The sequence below is a fragment of the Ips typographus genome, linkage group LG5 (assembly GCF_016097725.1).
Source record: "Ips typographus isolate SLU linkage group LG5, UJ_Ityp_2.0, whole genome shotgun sequence".
NCBI lineage: Eukaryota > Metazoa > Arthropoda > Insecta > Coleoptera > Curculionidae > Ips > Ips typographus.
The window spans coordinates 14434492-14452831 of record NC_138426.1 but is presented as its reverse complement, the minus strand read 5'-3'; the positions used below and the strand labels follow the sequence as shown (position 1 = coordinate 14452831).

The 18340-nt window shown below is 41.2% G+C and overlaps 1 pseudogene; it reads left to right on the top strand.

Annotated features, from left to right (window-relative positions):
* The first annotated feature begins 9123 nt into the window (after positions 1–9123).
* LOC145730045 (large subunit ribosomal RNA) lies at positions 9124–10327 on the top strand (annotated as a pseudogene).
* Positions 10328–18340: the final 8013 nt, after the last annotated feature.

The following is an 18340-nucleotide window of genomic DNA, read 5'->3' as shown; positions in this document are numbered from 1 at the left end:
ACACGTCCGCCGGCTTTTACAGTCGGGAGCGCCTAGCCTACCGATCACTCTCTCAATAAGGCGCGCGATAGCAGTACCGTGCCTCCGGGCGGTGTTCCGTTACAGTCAAGGACACATAGAGATGTAACAGAAGCTAAAATGTAATAGAAGCTGAAACATAACCGGTGATGAAAAAATTGAATTTTAGCAATACGTATGTAGGAAAGAAAACAAAAAACAACTCATAACATATTTTCTTTTTAAATTAATTTGTGGTTCTGATAAGAACCGTTTTGGTAAAAAATAAAATAAAATTACTTATAAGGTAACTGGAAAATCGCTGCTTGTAAGATCCCCTACTAACCTACGTACCAGAGCAATTTTTCTTTCTGCACTTTCTCGGTGCAAATCCATTTGGGGCACACTCGAAGCATAAGATTCTTCGGCATCTTGTGCTTCATTGTGTAAGAGACGCAGCCGATCCAGTAACTCCTGACAGCGACGTAATTTTTTTATACCTCGTCCATTATGTTGCAATCTAGCTCTTGATCTTGTTTGATCTATTTCTTCGTCGTCCGAACTTGAATTGGCAAACTCTACATCGACCGACTCATACCGCTCCCTCAGGGCTTCTTTCCCGGTCTTCTTGTCCAATGACATAACAGGAATGTTCAACGAACTTTTCGACAAAGATGCGCCGATATCTTCATCATCGGATAACGACACACACAAAAGAGAATCATCAGATTTAACCAGACAGATTTAACAGATTAACCTAACCTCCCGTTACCGAGATATTGAATTTCAAAAAGTACCTAAAAAACCTCTCTAATACCCCCCCAGTCTTTCAATTTTTTTGAAAAGTGAAAAATTTTAAAGTGCTTTTTTTGTGCTTATTTCACCTAATTTAATGTTCTTTTGTATAAATATGCCCTTTGCTGTGCATTGGAACCCTTATGGAACAAAAAAAAAAATTGAAAATTTTGACAAAAAATGGCATTTTTCGAATTTCTGAAAGGTTCAAAGTGGTTATTTCCCTTAATTTGAGGTAAGGGCACGTATATTGTTATCGTGTCCAATCTCCAAAAAAGCAGATAAGTAACGGATCGTAAAAAAAGGTAAGGGCACGTATATTGTTATCGTGTCCAATCTCCAAAAAAGCAGATAAGTAACGTATCGTCAAAAGGTAAGGGCACGTATATTGTTATCACGTCCAATCTCCAAAAAAGCAGATAAGTAATGGATCGTAAAAAGGTAAGGGCACGTATATTGTTATCGCGTCCAATCTCCAAAAAAGCAGATAAGTAACGGATCGTAAAAAAAGGTAAGGGCACGTATATTGTTATCGTGTCCAATCTCCAAAAAAGCAGATAAGTAACGTATCGTCAAAAGGTAAGGGCACGTATATTGTTATCACGTCCAATCTCCAAAAAAGCAGATAAGTAATGGATCGTAAAAAGGTAAGGGCACGTATATTGTTATCGCGTCCAATCTCCAAAAGAGCTGATAAGTAACGGATCGTAAAAAGGTGAGGGCACGTATATTGTTATCGTGTCCAATCCTCAAAAAAGCAAATAAGAAACGGATCGTAAAAAGGTAAGGGCACGTATATTGTTATCGTGTCCAATCTCCAAAAAAGCAGATAAGGATAGAATCGTAAAAAGGTAAAGGGCACGTATATTGTTATCACGTCCAATTACCACATAAACAGATAAGAAACGGATCGTAAAAAGGTGTGATACCGCGTCTCCGGCCGATAAAAAAACGAAGGGTTACGGAACGGAGAAGTGCACACGGAAGTGATACCGCGTCTCCGGCCGGTAATCAGTCGCCAAACTTTTACTAAAGGCAATTGTGATGGTAAACGGCGGGACTAGCTAACGTATAAAAATCTAACGTATTAATCTTTCGCTTTTTCAAACTTGTGGTTCTGAAAAGAACCGTTTGTTATATGAGTCGTAGGCTCCAGTAGCCGATATGTACCTGATAACATAGTATGTACGACGAGATCTGCGAAACGTATCGGACGTAGCAGTAATTTTGGCATTAGTGAGCTTTCGCACCAAAGTAGCATGCCACCTTTTTGGAATACTCATTCAATAACATAAAAAACCACTAGAAAATTTTGTACAGTCAGGGCGAAAAGCGGTATGAAGGTTTGAATAACTGTCAGGAACACAGTTTGAAAGGACAGTCAGCGAGAAAGTCCAAATTATCACCGCTACACGCAAAATGCCGTGTATGGTTCATTTTTTTTTTCCGTGGCGCTTACGTCATCAAGTGTTAGGTTGGGCCTTTCTCCAAATTGCTTTTACAATTTGGCAAACAACAAGTGTGACGGCATATTGTAGAGGCAATAGAATTTAAGTTAAAAAACCAACAACAAATTATAGAACAATGAAGGAACAATAACAATAGTGATAACACAATAAAATGAACACAAACTACACTTTCACTAGAACAACAAACATATAAACAACAATATATAATAGCAAACAAAAATTACTTTGGCAAGTAATCCCAAGTCTTGACTTTAAACTTTAAAAATTAATTTAATCATCCAAAAACTCAATTTCCACAATACAAACAAATGCAAACTGTCAATCCCATATTTCGGCCATATTGGAATTTTTGGCATGCACCTTCTTGGCTTTCTTGTACAGAGGGCGGTGCTTGACCCCGAATTAGTCGAAAACGAGTATCATCAACCCTAACCTATTTCAATCCAAAATGGCTGCCATTTTGATTTTTTCCTTAAAATGTAATTTCCGGCGTAGGTTTGATCGAATTTTTGGACGTGAACGAGGAAAACGATCGTTTCATCATTCAATTTTTTTGAAAAATTTTAAAGTGCTTTTTTTTGTGCTTATTTCACCTAATTTAAAGTTCTTTTGTATAAATATGCCCTTTGCTGTGCATTGGAACCCTTATGGAACAAAAAAAAAATTGAAAATTTTGACAAAAAATGGCATTTTTCGAATTTCTGAAAGGTTCAAAGTGGTTATTTCCCTTAATTTGAGGTAAGGGCACGTATATTGTTATCGTGTCCAATCTCCAAAAAAGCAGATAAGTAACGGATCGTAAAAAAAGGTAAGGGCACGTATATTGTTATCGTGTCCAATCTCCAAAAAAGCAGATAAGTAACGTATCGTCAAAAGGTAAGGGCACGTATATTGTTATCACGTCCAATCTCCAAAAAAGCAGATAAGTAATGGATCGTAAAAAGGTAAGGGCACGTATATTGTTATCGCGTCCAATCTCCAAAAAAGCAGATAAGTAACGGATCGTAAAAAAAGGTAAGGGCACGTATATTGTTATCGTGTCCAATCTCCAAAAAAGCAGATAAGTAACGTATCGTCAAAAGGTAAGGGCACGTATATTGTTATCACGTCCAATCTCCAAAAAAGCAGATAAGTAATGGATCGTAAAAAGGTAAGGGCACGTATATTGTTATCGCGTCCAATCTCCAAAAGAGCTGATAAGTAACGGATCGTAAAAAGGTGAGGGCACGTATATTGTTATCGTGTCCAATCCTCAAAAAAGCAAATAAGAAACGGATCGTAAAAAGGTAAGGGCACGTATATTGTTATCGTGTCCAATCTCCAAAAAAGCAGATAAGGATAGAATCGTAAAAAGGTAAAGGGCACGTATATTGTTATCACGTCCAATTACCACATAAACAGATAAGAAACGGATCGTAAAAAGGTGTGATACCGCGTCTCCGGCCGATAAAAAAACGAAGGGTTACGGAACGGAGAAGTGCACACGGAAGTGATACCGCGTCTCCGGCCGGTAATCAGTCGCCAAACTTTTACTAAAGGCAATTGTGATGGTAAACGGCGGGACTAGCTAACGTATAAAAATCTAACGTATTAATCTTTCGCTTTTTCAAACTTGTGGTTCTGAAAAGAACCGTTTGTTATATGAGTCGTAGGCTCCAGTAGCCGATATGTACCTGATAACATAGTATGTACGACGAGATCTGCGAAACGTATCGGACGTAGCAGTAATTTTGGCATTAGTGAGCTTTCGCACCAAAGTAGCATGCCACCTTTTTGGAATACTCATTCAATAACATAAAAAACCACTAGAAAATTTTGTACAGTCAGGGCGAAAAGCGGTATGAAGGTTTGAATAACTGTCAGGAACACAGTTTGAAAGGACAGTCAGCGAGAAAGTCCAAATTATCACCGCTACACGCAAAATGCCGTGTATGGTTCATTTTTTTTTTCCGTGGCGCTTACGTCATCAAGTGTTAGGTTGGGCCTTTCTCCAAATTGCTTTTACAATTTGGCAAACAACAAGTGTGACGGCATATTGTAGAGGCAATAGAATTTAAGTTAAAAAACCAACAACAAATTATAGAACAATGAAGGAACAATAACAATAGTGATAACACAATAAAATGAACACAAACTACACTTTCACTAGAACAACAAACATATAAACAACAATATATAATAGCAAACAAAAATTACTTTGGCAAGTAATCCCAAGTCTTGACTTTAAACTTTAAAAATTAATTTAATCATCCAAAAACTCAATTTCCACAATACAAACAAATGCAAACTGTCAATCCCATATTTCGGCCATATTGGAATTTTTGGCATGCACCTTCTTGGCTTTCTTGTACAGAGGGCGGTGCTTGACCCCGAATTAGTCGAAAACGAGTATCATCAACCCTAACCTATTTCAATCCAAAATGGCTGCCATTTTGATTTTTTCCTTAAAATGTAATTTCCGGCGTAGGTTTGATCGAATTTTTGGACGTGAACGAGGAAAACGATCGTTTCATCATTCAATTTTTTTGAAAAATTTTAAAGTGCTTTTTTTTGTGCTTATTTCACCTAATTTAAAGTTCTTTTTTATGAATATGCCCTTTGCTGTGCTTTAGAACCCTTGCAAGCAGCATGCTTTCTGCTCCCAGGTGGCATGCTACTTTGGTGCGAAAGCTCACTAATGCCAAAATTAGGCATTTTTTCACTTAAATAATTTTTTATTTGATAAAAACGGTACCATATTTTAATAAAACAATTTTATTGCGTAAAATTCTCAATACAGTCAAAAGCTTAACTATTTTATATACAAACTTTTTACGATACGTTACTTATCTGCTTTTTTGGAGATTGGACGTGATAACAATATACGTGCCCTTACCTTTTTACGATACGTTACTTATCTGCTTTTTTGGAGATTGGACACGATAACAATATACGTGCCCTTACCTTTTTACGTTCCGTTACTTATCTGCTTTTTTGGAGATAGGACAACTTTTAATATTTTGCATAGTTTTATTTTTTTGTTTTTTTTTATATTATTGTTTTTTTTTTCTTTTTTTTTTTTTTTTTTATTTTGGAATAATTTTATGATTAACTTTATATTTATTAATTAACTTTATGGAATTGCATTGAAAGCAATTTGTGCATATAAACGTCGTCAAAAAATATATACAAAAACGAATTTCTGTAATTAATCATGTGATGGTTCTGAAAAGAACCTTTGTTCAACGTCGTCGTCGTCATCAGCAGTATAAAGTTGAGCTGAAACTAACAAAAAAATGTCACTTTGACCTGTCCTTGCCTAAAAGAAAGGGTTACAGGTTACAGTTTTTTTTATTTTCAGAGGTTTTTTGGGGAGAAAATCTAAATTTTAGTGTTACTTTTTATACCTGAAACGTGATGAGAAAATTAAAGACAAACGAATTTCTGTAATTAATCATGTGATGGTTCTGAAAAGAACCTTTGTTCATTGTCGTCATCGTCGTCATCGTCGTCATCGTCGCTGTCGTCATCGTCGTCGACATCATAAAGTTGACCTGAAAGTAACAAAAAAATGTCAATAGTACTTTTAAAAATGTAAGAAAAACAATTTGAGCTGTCCTTGGCTTCGATCAATGTTGTTGCATGCAAAAAATATGCGCAAACAACACATTAATCTACTAAGCCCTTCCACCCACGTCAAGGTCACACAGCTCCATGGAAGGGTACCGTTTAGATTAGAAACAGGTAAAAAAAAAATTATTCACCTAAAACTTATCTATTTGTTGTTACCCCAGTGTAATTGTCATACTCGTACATAAGTACTTCAATTACACTAAAGTATTTGTCACAACATAAAGCATTTAAAGTTGTAAAAATTGAATGAATGAAATGAAAATTTGGGTACGTTGTTAGTTAAACTTTAAACACTTTATGTCGAAATGTGTGTTTTTGTTGTGTGTGTGTGTTAGTATTTAAAGTGATTACACTTAAATGTCCAGATTCAAGTGTTCCACTTTAAACACTTGTGTCGTTGGTGTAATTTTAGTTTTTTTGTTTTTTAATTTTTTTTGGGTTTTTGTTTATATACATTTTTTTGGGCAAATATACAATATGTATAGTTATATCGAAATGTCATATTATCGAACAAATTTCTAAGTAAACTTTACATTCTGTATATTAATTTTTTTTGGGGTTTTTTTTTATTACTAATCTATTAAACTATATCTACAACAGAGACCAGAGGGGAACTTAAAAACTATGCGCACCTAAAACTAACAATATTTTTTTTGGGTCAATTTTAAACACCTACAGACTGTACGTGCGACATCATCTGAAAAACGTACCCAATTTCATATTGACCACACCAATCTGTAAACATTTAAAAATTTGTTTTTAAATTTTTTTGGTAAATATAAAACATTTAAAATTGCCTAGCAAGAACAAATTCGTCTACACTTTTCAATCAATTTAAAATACTTTATATTAATTTTTTTTTATTTTTTTCCCTTCTTTGAAGGGGGCTGTCCATATCGGGTTATAGCTTCAATCGCTTTGCGCTGACGAATTCTCGCCTCGATTTCCGCTATTTGTCTTGCTTCATCCCTCTGATCCTCTGTCAGTTGGTCGTTAATCTTGTTCGAGGTGCCAGGCATATCAGCGACGGATTTGCGCATTTTCAACTCCACATCGGTGAGATCTGGACAAATGGGGTTGAAAATTTGCTCTTTTGCAATTTGCACCAGGTGCGCCTCGCTCACTTCTCCTCCGTCACTGTCCTCGATTTTTTCTGGCGTCACAGTCGGTTTCGGCCCATCTTTTTCGACCCATTGCTCCTCTGCTACTGATGATGATGGTGGATGTCGTGGTATAGCAGAGGACAATGATCGTGGCCCAGGTTGTGGCAAACCTCTTGGCGGCCGAATCTGCACGTCTGACAAAATTCGAATCTTCAACGACGATGATGATTTTTGCGTGCCGGCCTGTGATGATTGCGATGCTGGTGGTGCCAAGTAGGTTTTTTGTTCGTTTTTTCCTTTTTTTTCGTGGGCGCGCTCTAGGTGGTAGGGCGATGGGTGGTGGCATCAGCAGAGCGTCTCGGTCGTATGTGGTCGATTGTTGATCTCCAATCCGCCTGGTCCCATCAACACGTAATACCGCCGTGTCCAATGAGGGCAACAATAATTGTGGCAGCGACAATAATCGTGGTGGTCCACCATTATTACCGCCATCACCATCAATCACATTGCCACCATCAACGACTACAGCATTGACGTTTTGATGGGCCCGTTTCCGTATATTATATACGACTACAGGCGGATCCGGTCTTACCGTAAACACTTCGCGGTGTACCACATTCCGCGTTGTGAGCACAGTAGTAGGAAATGTAAAACGACCTTGCATCGGGTGTGGACCCACGAAAATTCGAACTTGTGCAGGATCGCCTACTCGCGACATGGCGACATATAACTGGCCGTGAGCAAAGCAGGGACTGGTGAGCGCAATCCCTACCCGCTTAAAAGTTTGTCCTTGCGACTTGTTGATAGTCATAGCAAATGCAAGGCGTACCGGGAATTGAGTTCGCTCTATGGGCGAAATCAATTCTGGAACGGTACTGCGCAATACCATACGTGGTAGCCAAACTATTTTCCCCTTAGACGGTCCAGTCAACGTTTCCAGTTCGAGTAATTGATCCTGCATTCTTCTTACCAACAACCTGCATCCGTTACACTGTCCATTACCCAGATCGATGTTGCGCAACAACATCACTACGGCTCCAACTTTTAACCGCAAATCGTGCGGCGGCAAATTGGACGTATTGATGCCATTGAGAACATCAACGGGCACGTACAGGTCATTGGGTTCTTCGTCGTCATTGTTTGTGGTGGTGGTGGGAGCTGCTGCTCCTCCGGGTACAATATTGGCGACGACATCTTCTGGGGCTGGTGGAATGGCTTGTACCACAGGTGGTGGTGGTGGTGGTGGTGTTCGCACAATCCCATCGTCGTCCATACAGATGTTGAGCATTAGTTGTTCGATTGCATCGTCGCCAATATCGTTATTGTCACGATCGGGGGGTGGTGGCATTCCAGTATTGGCTTGTGCTGCTGCTGGTTGTTGCGGCTGCTGCTGTTGCTCCTGTTGATGTCTTCCTCGTTGACGGGGCTCTGGCCGACTATCGCTCAGTTGTTCGTCAATGGAGAAGAAGGAGCAGACCTCACCGGGAAGCAATTCCAACACTTTGTCGTTAATTTCGCCAACTTCCGCGTTGGTCGGACATAAAATGACGCGTTCGTGTATAGTATCCCGTATTCAATAGTAGTAACAATATACGTACCCTTACCTTATTACGATCCGTTACTTATCTGCTTTTTTGGAGATTGGACACGATAACAATATACGTGCCCTTACCTTTTTACGATCCGTTACTTATCGGTTTTTTGGTAATTGGACGCGATAACAATATACGTGCCCTTACCTTTTTACGATCCGTTACTTATCTGCTTTTTTGGAGATTGGACACGATAACAATATACGTGCCCTTACCTTTTTACGATACGTTACTTATCTGCTTTTTTGGAGATTGGACGTGATAACAATATACGTGCCCTTACCTTTTTACGATACGTTACTTATCTGCTTTTTTGGAGATTGGACACGATAACAATATACGTGCCCTTACCTTTTTACGTTCCGTTACTTATCTGCTTTTTTGGAGATAGGACAACTTTTAATATTTTGCATAGTTTTATTTTTTTGTTTTTTTTTATATTATTGTGTTTTTTTTCTTTTTTTTTTTTTTTTTATTTTGGAATAATTTTATGATTAACTTTATATTTATTAATTAACTTTATGGAATTGCATTGAAAGCAATTTGTGCATATAAACCAAGAGCGTACACGCTGGGACCCGAAAGATGGTGAACTATGCCTGGTCAGGACGAAGTCAGGGGAAACCCTGATGGAGGTCCGTAGCGATTCTGACGTGCAAATCGATCGTCGGAACTGGGTATAGGGGCGAAAGACTAATCGAACCATCTAGTAGCTGGTTCCCTCCGAAGTTTCCCTCAGGATAGCTGGCGCTCGTCGCGCACGAGTCTCATCCGGTAAAGCGAATGATTAGAGGCATTGGGGTCGAAACGACCTCAACCTATTCTCAAACTTTAAATGGGTGAGATCTCCGGCTTGCTCGAATTGATGAAGCCGCGAGACACGGATCAGAGTGCCAAGTGGGCCATTTTTGGTAAGCAGAACTGGCGCTGTGGGATGAACCAAACGTCGAGTTAAAGCGCCTAAATCGACGCTTATGGGATACCATGAAAGGCGTTGGTAACTTAAGACAGCAGGACGGTGGCCATGGAAGTCGGAATCCGCCAAGGAGTGTGTAACAACTCACCTGCCGAAGTTACTAGCCCTGAAAATGGATGGCGCTGAAGCGTCGTGCTTATACTCGACCGTCAGCGGCATGTGCGATCGTCATTGACGATCATGAAGCCCTGACGAGTAGGAGGGTCGCGGCGGTGTGCGCAGAAGGGCTGGCCGTGAGGCCGTCTGGAGCCGCCGTCGGTGCAGATCTTGGTGGTAGTAGCAAATACTCCAGCGAGGCCCTGGAGGACTGACGTGGAGAAGGGTTTCGTGTGAACAGCCGTTGCACACGAGTCAGTCGATCCTAAGCCCTAGGCGAAAGCCGATGTTGATGCGGTGTAGTCGTTTTACGAAGAGTCTGTGTGCTTATCGCATATACGTGCTCACACCCATCGGGCGAAAGGGAATCCGGTTCCTATTCCGGAACCTGGCAGCGGAACCGTCAAAAAGTCGGGCCCTCGCAAGAGAGTTCGTCGGGGTAACCCAAAAGGACCCGGAGACGCCGTCGGGAGATCCGGGAAGAGTTTTCTTTTCTGCATGAGCGTTCGAGTTCCATGGAATCCTCTAGCAGGGAGATATGGTTTGGAACGCGAAGAGCACCGCAGTTGCCGCGGTGTCCGGATCTTCCCCTCGGACCTTGAAAATCCGGGAGAGGGCCACGTGGAGGCGTCGCGCCAGTTCGTACCCATATCCGCAGCAGGTCTCCAAGGTGAAGAGCCTCTAGTCGATAGAATAATGTAGGTAAGGGAAGTCGGCAAATTGGATCCGTAACTTCGGGATAAGGATTGGCTCTGAGGATCGGGGCGTGTCGGGCTTGGCGAGGAAGCAGGAACTATACCGAATAAAGAACGGACGTATCGGCAAAAGACGCATTCCGCAAGTCTCATTGTGGATACAAGTGTTTCCTGCTGGGGTGCCGGCAGGAGACCGGGTATCTGCGCTTTGCGCTAAATTGTGGAGCGACTGACGTCTAGTTGGCATCCCAACAGTGAGACGGAGTGAGTCAGATATGTCCGTTTAGGAATGGGTTTGCAGTAGTGTTCAATAAAGAACGGACGTATCGGCAAAAGACGCATTCCGCAAGTCTCATTGTGGATACAAGTGTTTCCTGCTGGGGTGCCGGCAGGAGACCGGGTATCTGCGCTTTGCGCTAAATTGTGGAGCGACTGACGTCTAGTTGGCATCCCAACAGTGAGACGGAGTGAGTCAGATATGTCCGTTTAGGAATGGGTTTGCAGTAGTGTTCAATAAAGAACGGACGTATCGGCAAAAGACGCATTCCGCAAGTCTCATTGTGGATACAAGTGTTTCCTGCTGGGGTGCCGGCAGGAGACCGGGTATCTGCGCTTTGCGCTAAATTGTGGAGCGACTGACGTCTAGTTGGAATCCCAACAGTGAGACGGAGTGAGTCAGATATGTCCGTTTAGGAATGGGTTTGCAGTTGTGTTCAATAAAGAACGGACGTATCGACAAAAGACACATTCCGCAAGTCTCATTGTGGATACAAGTGTTTCCTGCTGGGGTGGCGGCAGGAGACCGGGTATCTGCGCCTTGCGCTAAATTGTGGAGCGACTGACGTCTAGTTGGAATCCCAACAGTGAGACGGAGTGAGTCAGATATGTCCGTTTAGGAATGGGTTTGCAGTAGTGTTCAATAAAGAACGGACGTATCGGCAAAAGACGCATTCCGCAAGTCTCATTGTGGATACAAGTGTTTCCTGCTGGGGTGCCGGCAGGAGACCGGGTATCTGCGCTTTGCGCTAAATTGTGGAGCGACTGACGTCTAGTTGGAATCCCAACAGTGAGACGGAGTGAGTCAGATATGTCCGTTTAGGAATGGGTTTGCAGTTGTGTTCAATAAAGAACGGACGTATCGACAAAAGACACATTCCGCAAGTCTCATTGTGGATACAAGTGTTTCCTGCTGGGGTGGCGGCAGGAGACCGGGTATCTGCGCCTTGCGCTAAATTGTGGAGCGACTGACGTCTAGTTGGAATCCCAACAGTGAGACGGAGTGAGTCAGATATGTCCGTTTAGGAATGGGTTTGCAGTTGTGTTCAATAAAGAACGGACGTATCGACAAAAGACACATTCCGCAAGTCTCATTGTGGATACAAGTGTTTCCTGCTGGGGTGGCGGCAGGAGACCGGGTATCTGCGCTTTGCGCTAAATTGTGGAGCGACTGACGTCTAGTTGGAATCCCAACAGTGAGACGGAGTGAGTCAGATATGTCCGTTTAGGAATGGGTTTGCAGTTGTGTTCAATAAAGAACGGACGTATCGACAAAAGACACATTCCGCAAGTCTCATTGAGTATGAGTCTGTTGACGTGGAAATGTTACATACAATATGCTACGAATACAGTCGGTTTTAACTGTAGGGCGCTTATCGCTACGTTATATACGTTCCGAAATGAAAAGCGAACAGCAGTGGTTTAGAAAACGGTGTTTTGATACACAAAGGTCGATGATTTGGTGATATCACGTTCCCAAAGGCAATAGTAAATAGGCAAAAGATGGTAGTACCTTGTATATACGCACATATATGTTGAGTGGTGAAGTATGGTAGTGCAAAAATTGATAGGATGGTAGTGCATATATTAACAAAATGTTGGTGCGGGAACTGACCGATCAAATGAACAACTGATACACGTATCATGAGTAAAGCCGTTTTCTAAACCATGGAAGCGAATGAGTCTAGGCAGTTCGTTCAAGTTGCAAGTGTTGTAATAACATCGCTAACTGAGAAAGGACGAATTGGTAGGCACAAATCATTCGAACACTTTCCAGTCTAGTTCACCATATTTCTTGAAGTTTGGTTTATGGTGACAGGCAGTAATTACAGCAAGATCGCGGACACGGTTAACGTTCATTCGTTACGGTCCAAATGCGGTCGCAAAATGAAGCACTGATGTCTTACTTTCTGGCATAGTGCAGTTAAATTGCGATAACTCTCTGGGTTCCGAGCGATAAAAACATGTATCTTACGATTCCCGTGTCGATTTTTATCGAAGGGTCGTAAGAGTGCAGATGATAACAACGAGTGAATCTAATTCGTACGCCCTCTGAGCAAATATATACAGAGGTATGTAAAAGTTTGTTGGTTAACATGTTACGGATGGATAGAAAACACTTGTTGGAGTCGTTCTGTATTTGTATGTGACCTAACTACGTGGAGAGACATTTAGGCGAACTGTAGCTTGGTTATGTTGCAAATATTAGGAATGTTGCAGAACAGTCTATGCTTGGTAGTGGTCGTAACAAACGGGCTTTCAATGCTGTCAGTTATGTGATACGGTGTTTGGTCCATTTGTAAGATTTCCGCAAATTTAATAAAGTCGAAGTTGAAGGGGGCTGCCTTGGTGTTAGGGCGAATGACTAGGAAGCGAAACAGATGGATACTATTTGTAAGGTAATACACATTCTTCGGCATCTTGTGCTTCATTGTGTAAGAGACGCAGCCGATCCAGTAACTCCTGACAGCGACGTAATTTTTTTATACCTCGTCCATTATGTTGCAATCTAGCTTGATCTATTTCTTCGTCGTCCGAACTTGAATTGGCAAACTCTACATCGACCGACTCATACCGCTCCCTCAGGGCTTCTTTCCCGGTATTCTTGTCCAATGACATAACAGGAATGTTCAACGTTCTTTTGTATAAATACCAGGTGTCCAAGAGCACCCTGGACATAGGAGATTAACATGGGAAAACGGTTTTGACTTTTTTGCGCCTGTACGGCTGATTTGATTGAAAAATCGTATTAATGAAAGTTGTAGTACCTATCACGGACTAGTTTTCTGTATTTTTTTCGGATCTCTAACTTGAGCCCTTTCGTCGTAAAACACGAACAAAAATGCGAAAATTTAAACTTTTTACCGGCACTGTATAAGCGGTTGCCGAGCAACCGTACCCGCAACAATGACCTGTTTACCCGTTGCCCGACAACCGCCTATACAGTGCAGGCCAAAAGTTTAAATTTTCTCATTTTTGTTCGTGTTTTACGACGAAAGGGCTCAAGTTAGAGATCTGAAAAAAATACAGAAAACTAGTCCGTGATAGGTACTACAACTTTCATTAATACAATTTTCCAATCAAATCAACCGTACAGGCGCAAAAAAATCAAAACCGTTTTCCCATGTTAATCTCCTATGTCCAGGGTGCTCTTGGACACCTGGTATATCCTTTGCTGTGCATTAGAACCCTTATGGAGCAAAATAAAAATTTGCCAAAATTGCACTTTTGACAAAAATTGAATTTTCAGACTTTTTGAAAAATCGTAGCTCTTTTATTTAAATTCGCAGAAAATTCGTTCCAACGCCATTCGAAAAAGCATAAAAAATACTACAAAATGGGTTAAAAATGGCCTCTGTAGCTCCTCCCGTTACCGAGATATTGAATTTCAAAAAGTACCTAAAAAACCTCTCTAATACCCCCCCATTCTTTCAATTTTTTTGAAAAGTGAAAAATTTTAAAGTGCTTTTTTTGTGCTTATTTCACCTAATTTAAGGTCGTTTGGTATAAATATGCCCTTTGCTGATTCGATTGATTGCACCGTTTGGCCGCTAGAAGGCGTCAAAGTTCCTTCACCATAAAATCACATATTTTTTGACACACGTCGCTTTGACCCTGAATTACTCCCTTATTTGACAAGTTACGTCAAAATGTCATAGAAAACAAAAGATAGAGCAGATTTCAAGCTTCCCAAAAATATACCTACCGATCACTCTCTCAATAAGGCGCGCGATAGCAGTACCGTGCCTCCGGGCGGTGTTCCGTTAAGGTCAAACACGTCCGCCGGCTTTTACAGTCTGGAGCGCCTAACCTACCGATCACTCTCTCAATAAGGCGCGCGATAGCAGTACCGTGCCTCCGGGCGGTGTTCCGTTAAGGTCAAACACGTCCGCCGGCTTTTACAGTCGGGAGCGCCTAACCTACCGATCACTCTCTCAATAAGGCGCGCGATAGCAGTACCGTGCCTCCGGGCGGTGTTCCGTTAAGGTCAAACACGTCCGCCGGCTTTTACAGTCGGGAGCGCCTAACCTACCGATCACTCTCTCAATAAGGCGCGCGATAGCAGTACCGTGCCTCCGGGCGGTGTTCTGTTAAGGTCAAACACGTCCGCCGGCTTTTACAGTCGGGAGCGCCTAACCTACCGATCACTCTCTCAATAAGGCGCGCGATAGCAGTACCGTGCCTCCGGGCGGTGTTCTGTTAAGGTCAAGGACACATAGAGATGTAACAGAAGCTAAAATGTAATAGAAGCTGAAACATAACCGGTGATGAAAAAATTGAATTTTAGCAATACGTATGTAGGAAAGAAAACAAAAAACAACTCATAACATATTTTCTTTTTTAAATTAATTTGTGGTTCTGTTAAGAACCGTTTTGGTAAAAAATAAAATAAAATTACTTATAAGGTAACTGGAAAATCGCTGCTTGTAAGATCCCCTACTAACCTACGTACCAGAGCAATTTTTCTTTCGGCACTTTCTCGGTGCAAATCCATTTGGGGCACACTCGAAGCATAAGATTCTTCGGCATCTTGTGCTTCATTGTGTAAGAGACGCAGCCGATCCAGTAACTCCTGACAGCGACGTAATTTTTTTATACCTCGTCCATTATGTTGCAATCTAGCTTGATCTATTTCTTCGTCGTCCGAACTTGAATTGGCAAACTCTACATCGACCGACTCATACCGCTCCCTCAGGGCTTCTTTCCCGGTCTTCTTGTCCAATGACATAACAGGAATGTTCAACGAACTTTTCGACAAAGATGCGCCGATATCTTCATCATCGGATAACGACACACACAAAAGAGAATCATCAGATTTAACCAGACAGATTTAACAGATTAACCTAACCTAACCTAACCTCCCGTTACCGAGATATTGAATTTCAAAAAGTACCTAAAAAACCTCTCTAATACCCCCCCATTCTTTCAATTTTTTTGAAAAGTGAAAAATTTTAAAGTGCTTTTTTTGTGCTTATTTCACCTAATTTAATGTTCTTTTGTATAAATATGCCCTTTGCTGTGCATTGGAACCCTTATAGAGCAAAATAAAAATTTGCCAAAATTGCACTTTTGACAAAAATTGAATTTTCAGACTTTTTGAAAAATCGTAGCTCTTTTATTTAAATTCGCAGAAAATTCGTTCCAACGCCATTCGAAAAAGCATAAAAAATACTACAAAATGGGTTAAAAATGGCCTCTGTAGCTCCTCCCGTTACCGAGATATTGAATTTCAAAAAGTACCTAAAAAACCTCTCTAATACCCCCCCATTCTTTCAATTTTTTTGAAAAGTGAAAAATTTTAAAGTGCTTTTTTTGTGCTTATTTCACCTAATTTAAGGTCGTTTGGTATAAATATGCCCTTTGCTGATTCGATTGATTGCACCGTTTGGCCGCTAGAAGGCGTCAAAGTTCCTTCACCATAAAATCACATATTTTTTGACACACGTCGCTTTGACCCTGAATTACTCCCTTATTTGACAAGTTACGTCAAAATGTCATAGAAAACAAAAGATAGAGCAGATTTCAAGCTTCCCAAAAATATCCCCCCATGATTCGATTGATTGCACCGTTTGGCCGCTAGAGGGCGTCAAAGTTCCTTCACCATAAAATAACATATTTTGTGACACTCGTCGCTTTGACCCTGAATTACTCCCTTATTTGACAAGTTACGTCAAAATGTCATAGAAAACAAAAGATAGAGCGGATTTCAAGCTTCCCAAAAATATCCCCCCATGATTCGATTGATTACACCGTTTGGCCGCTAGAGGGCGTCAAAGTTCCTTCACCATAAAATCACATATTTTTTGACACACGTCGCTTTGACCCTGAATTACTCCCTTATTTGACAATTTACGTCAAAATGTCATAGAAAACAAAAGATAGAGCAGATTTCAAACTTTCTAAAAATGTCCCCCCATCAGCTGATTGATAACACCGTTTGGGCGCTAGAGGGCGTCAAAGTTGCTTTACCATAAAATCACTAATTTTTAGACACCCGCTGCTTTCACCCTAGTTTACTCCCTTATTTGACAAGTTACGTCAAAATGTCATAGAAAACAAAAGATAGAGCAGATTTCAAGGTTTCCAAAAATATCCCCACATGAGTTGATTGGTCATACCGTTTGGCCGCTAGAGGGCGTCAAAGTTGCTTCACCATAAAATCACTAATTTTTAGACACCCGCTGCTTTCACCCTAGTTCACTCCCTTATTTGACAAGTTACGTCAAAATGTCATAGAAAACAAAAGATAGAGCAGATTTCAAGCTTTCCAAAAATATCCCCACATGAGTTGATTGGTCATACCGTTTGGCCGCTAGAGGGCTTCAAAGTTCCTTCACCATAAAATCACATATTTTTTGACACACGTCGCTTTGACCCTGAATTACTCCCTTATTTGACAAGTTACGTCAAAATGTCATAGAAAACAAAAGATAGAGCAGATTTCAAGCTTCCCAAAAATATCCCCCCATGATTCGATTGATTGCACCGTTTGGCCGCTAGAGGGCGTCAAAGTTCCTTCACCATAAAATAACATATTTTGTGACACTCGTCATATTTTATGATATTGTTACGATTTTCCCGTGGGTTCACACAAAGTCAATTTAACTCAACGATTAATAAATTTATTACACTTCAAAACACTCCGTACAATAATTAACACAGCTACTAAAAACACTACTACAATTCCACAATTATTCCACTATTTAAACTTAACCGCGTTCCCAAATTCACTACTACTGCGGTCGAGACCGCGTCTTTTATATTCGCAAACCACGTTCTAGAATGACCGCGATACGCTTCGCGGGTTGCCTTGAGCATTCAAGAATATTCCAGGTAGCGCTTCCTAACTGTGGCCTACTTTAATACGCGCCCGGCCAGATATTACGGCGCATCGGTTTCATCCCGAAGCGAGCGCTTGTTAAGAAGTATCGAGCATAGTAGGCCCAGACCGTAACACTGCCCCCCTCTTAAAGCTGATCGTCCCGATCCGCTTCATCTAATCCGTGGTATTTCTTGAGTCTGTCCAGATGGACAATTTTTATCTTGCCTTTGGGGCTGCGTTGGACTCTGTACACGACGTCGTTTAACCTTTTTACCACATTGTAAGGTCCCTCCCAAACAGGTGTTAGTTTCGGTGATTTGCCTTTCTTCCTCTGAGGGTTAAACAACCAAACTTTATCATCCTTCTGGAACCCTCCCGAATTGGCCCTCAGATCATAACGAGCTTTCATCTTGTCGCTAGTTAGATTCAAACTTTCCCTGACCAGATCATGGATGTTCAGTAATCTGTTTTGCAACTCGTCAACGTAGTTCTCAATGTTCGTGCTTTGGCCTGTTGGAGATCCGAACACCACATCACATGGAAGTCGAAGTTCTCGACCAAACAGAACTTTAGATGGTGACTGTCCCGTTGAGTTGTGGACTGCTGCTCTATAAGCCATCAAGAAGAGCGGAATATGCTGGTCCCAATCTTTCTGATGCTGATCAACAACCTTTGAGAGATGTTGCTCTATGGTCTTATTAAATCTCTCGACCATTCCATCCGACTGAGGATGAAGCGGCGTTGTTCGGGTCTTCCTAATGCCTAGCAGGTCACAGAGCCTCTGAAAGAGCTTGGACTCAAAGTTTCGTCCCTGATCAGAGTGTAACTCCAACGGCACACCAAATCTACTGAAGACATTTTCGACGAGAATATCAGCGACTGTGCTGGCTTCTTGATTTGGAATCG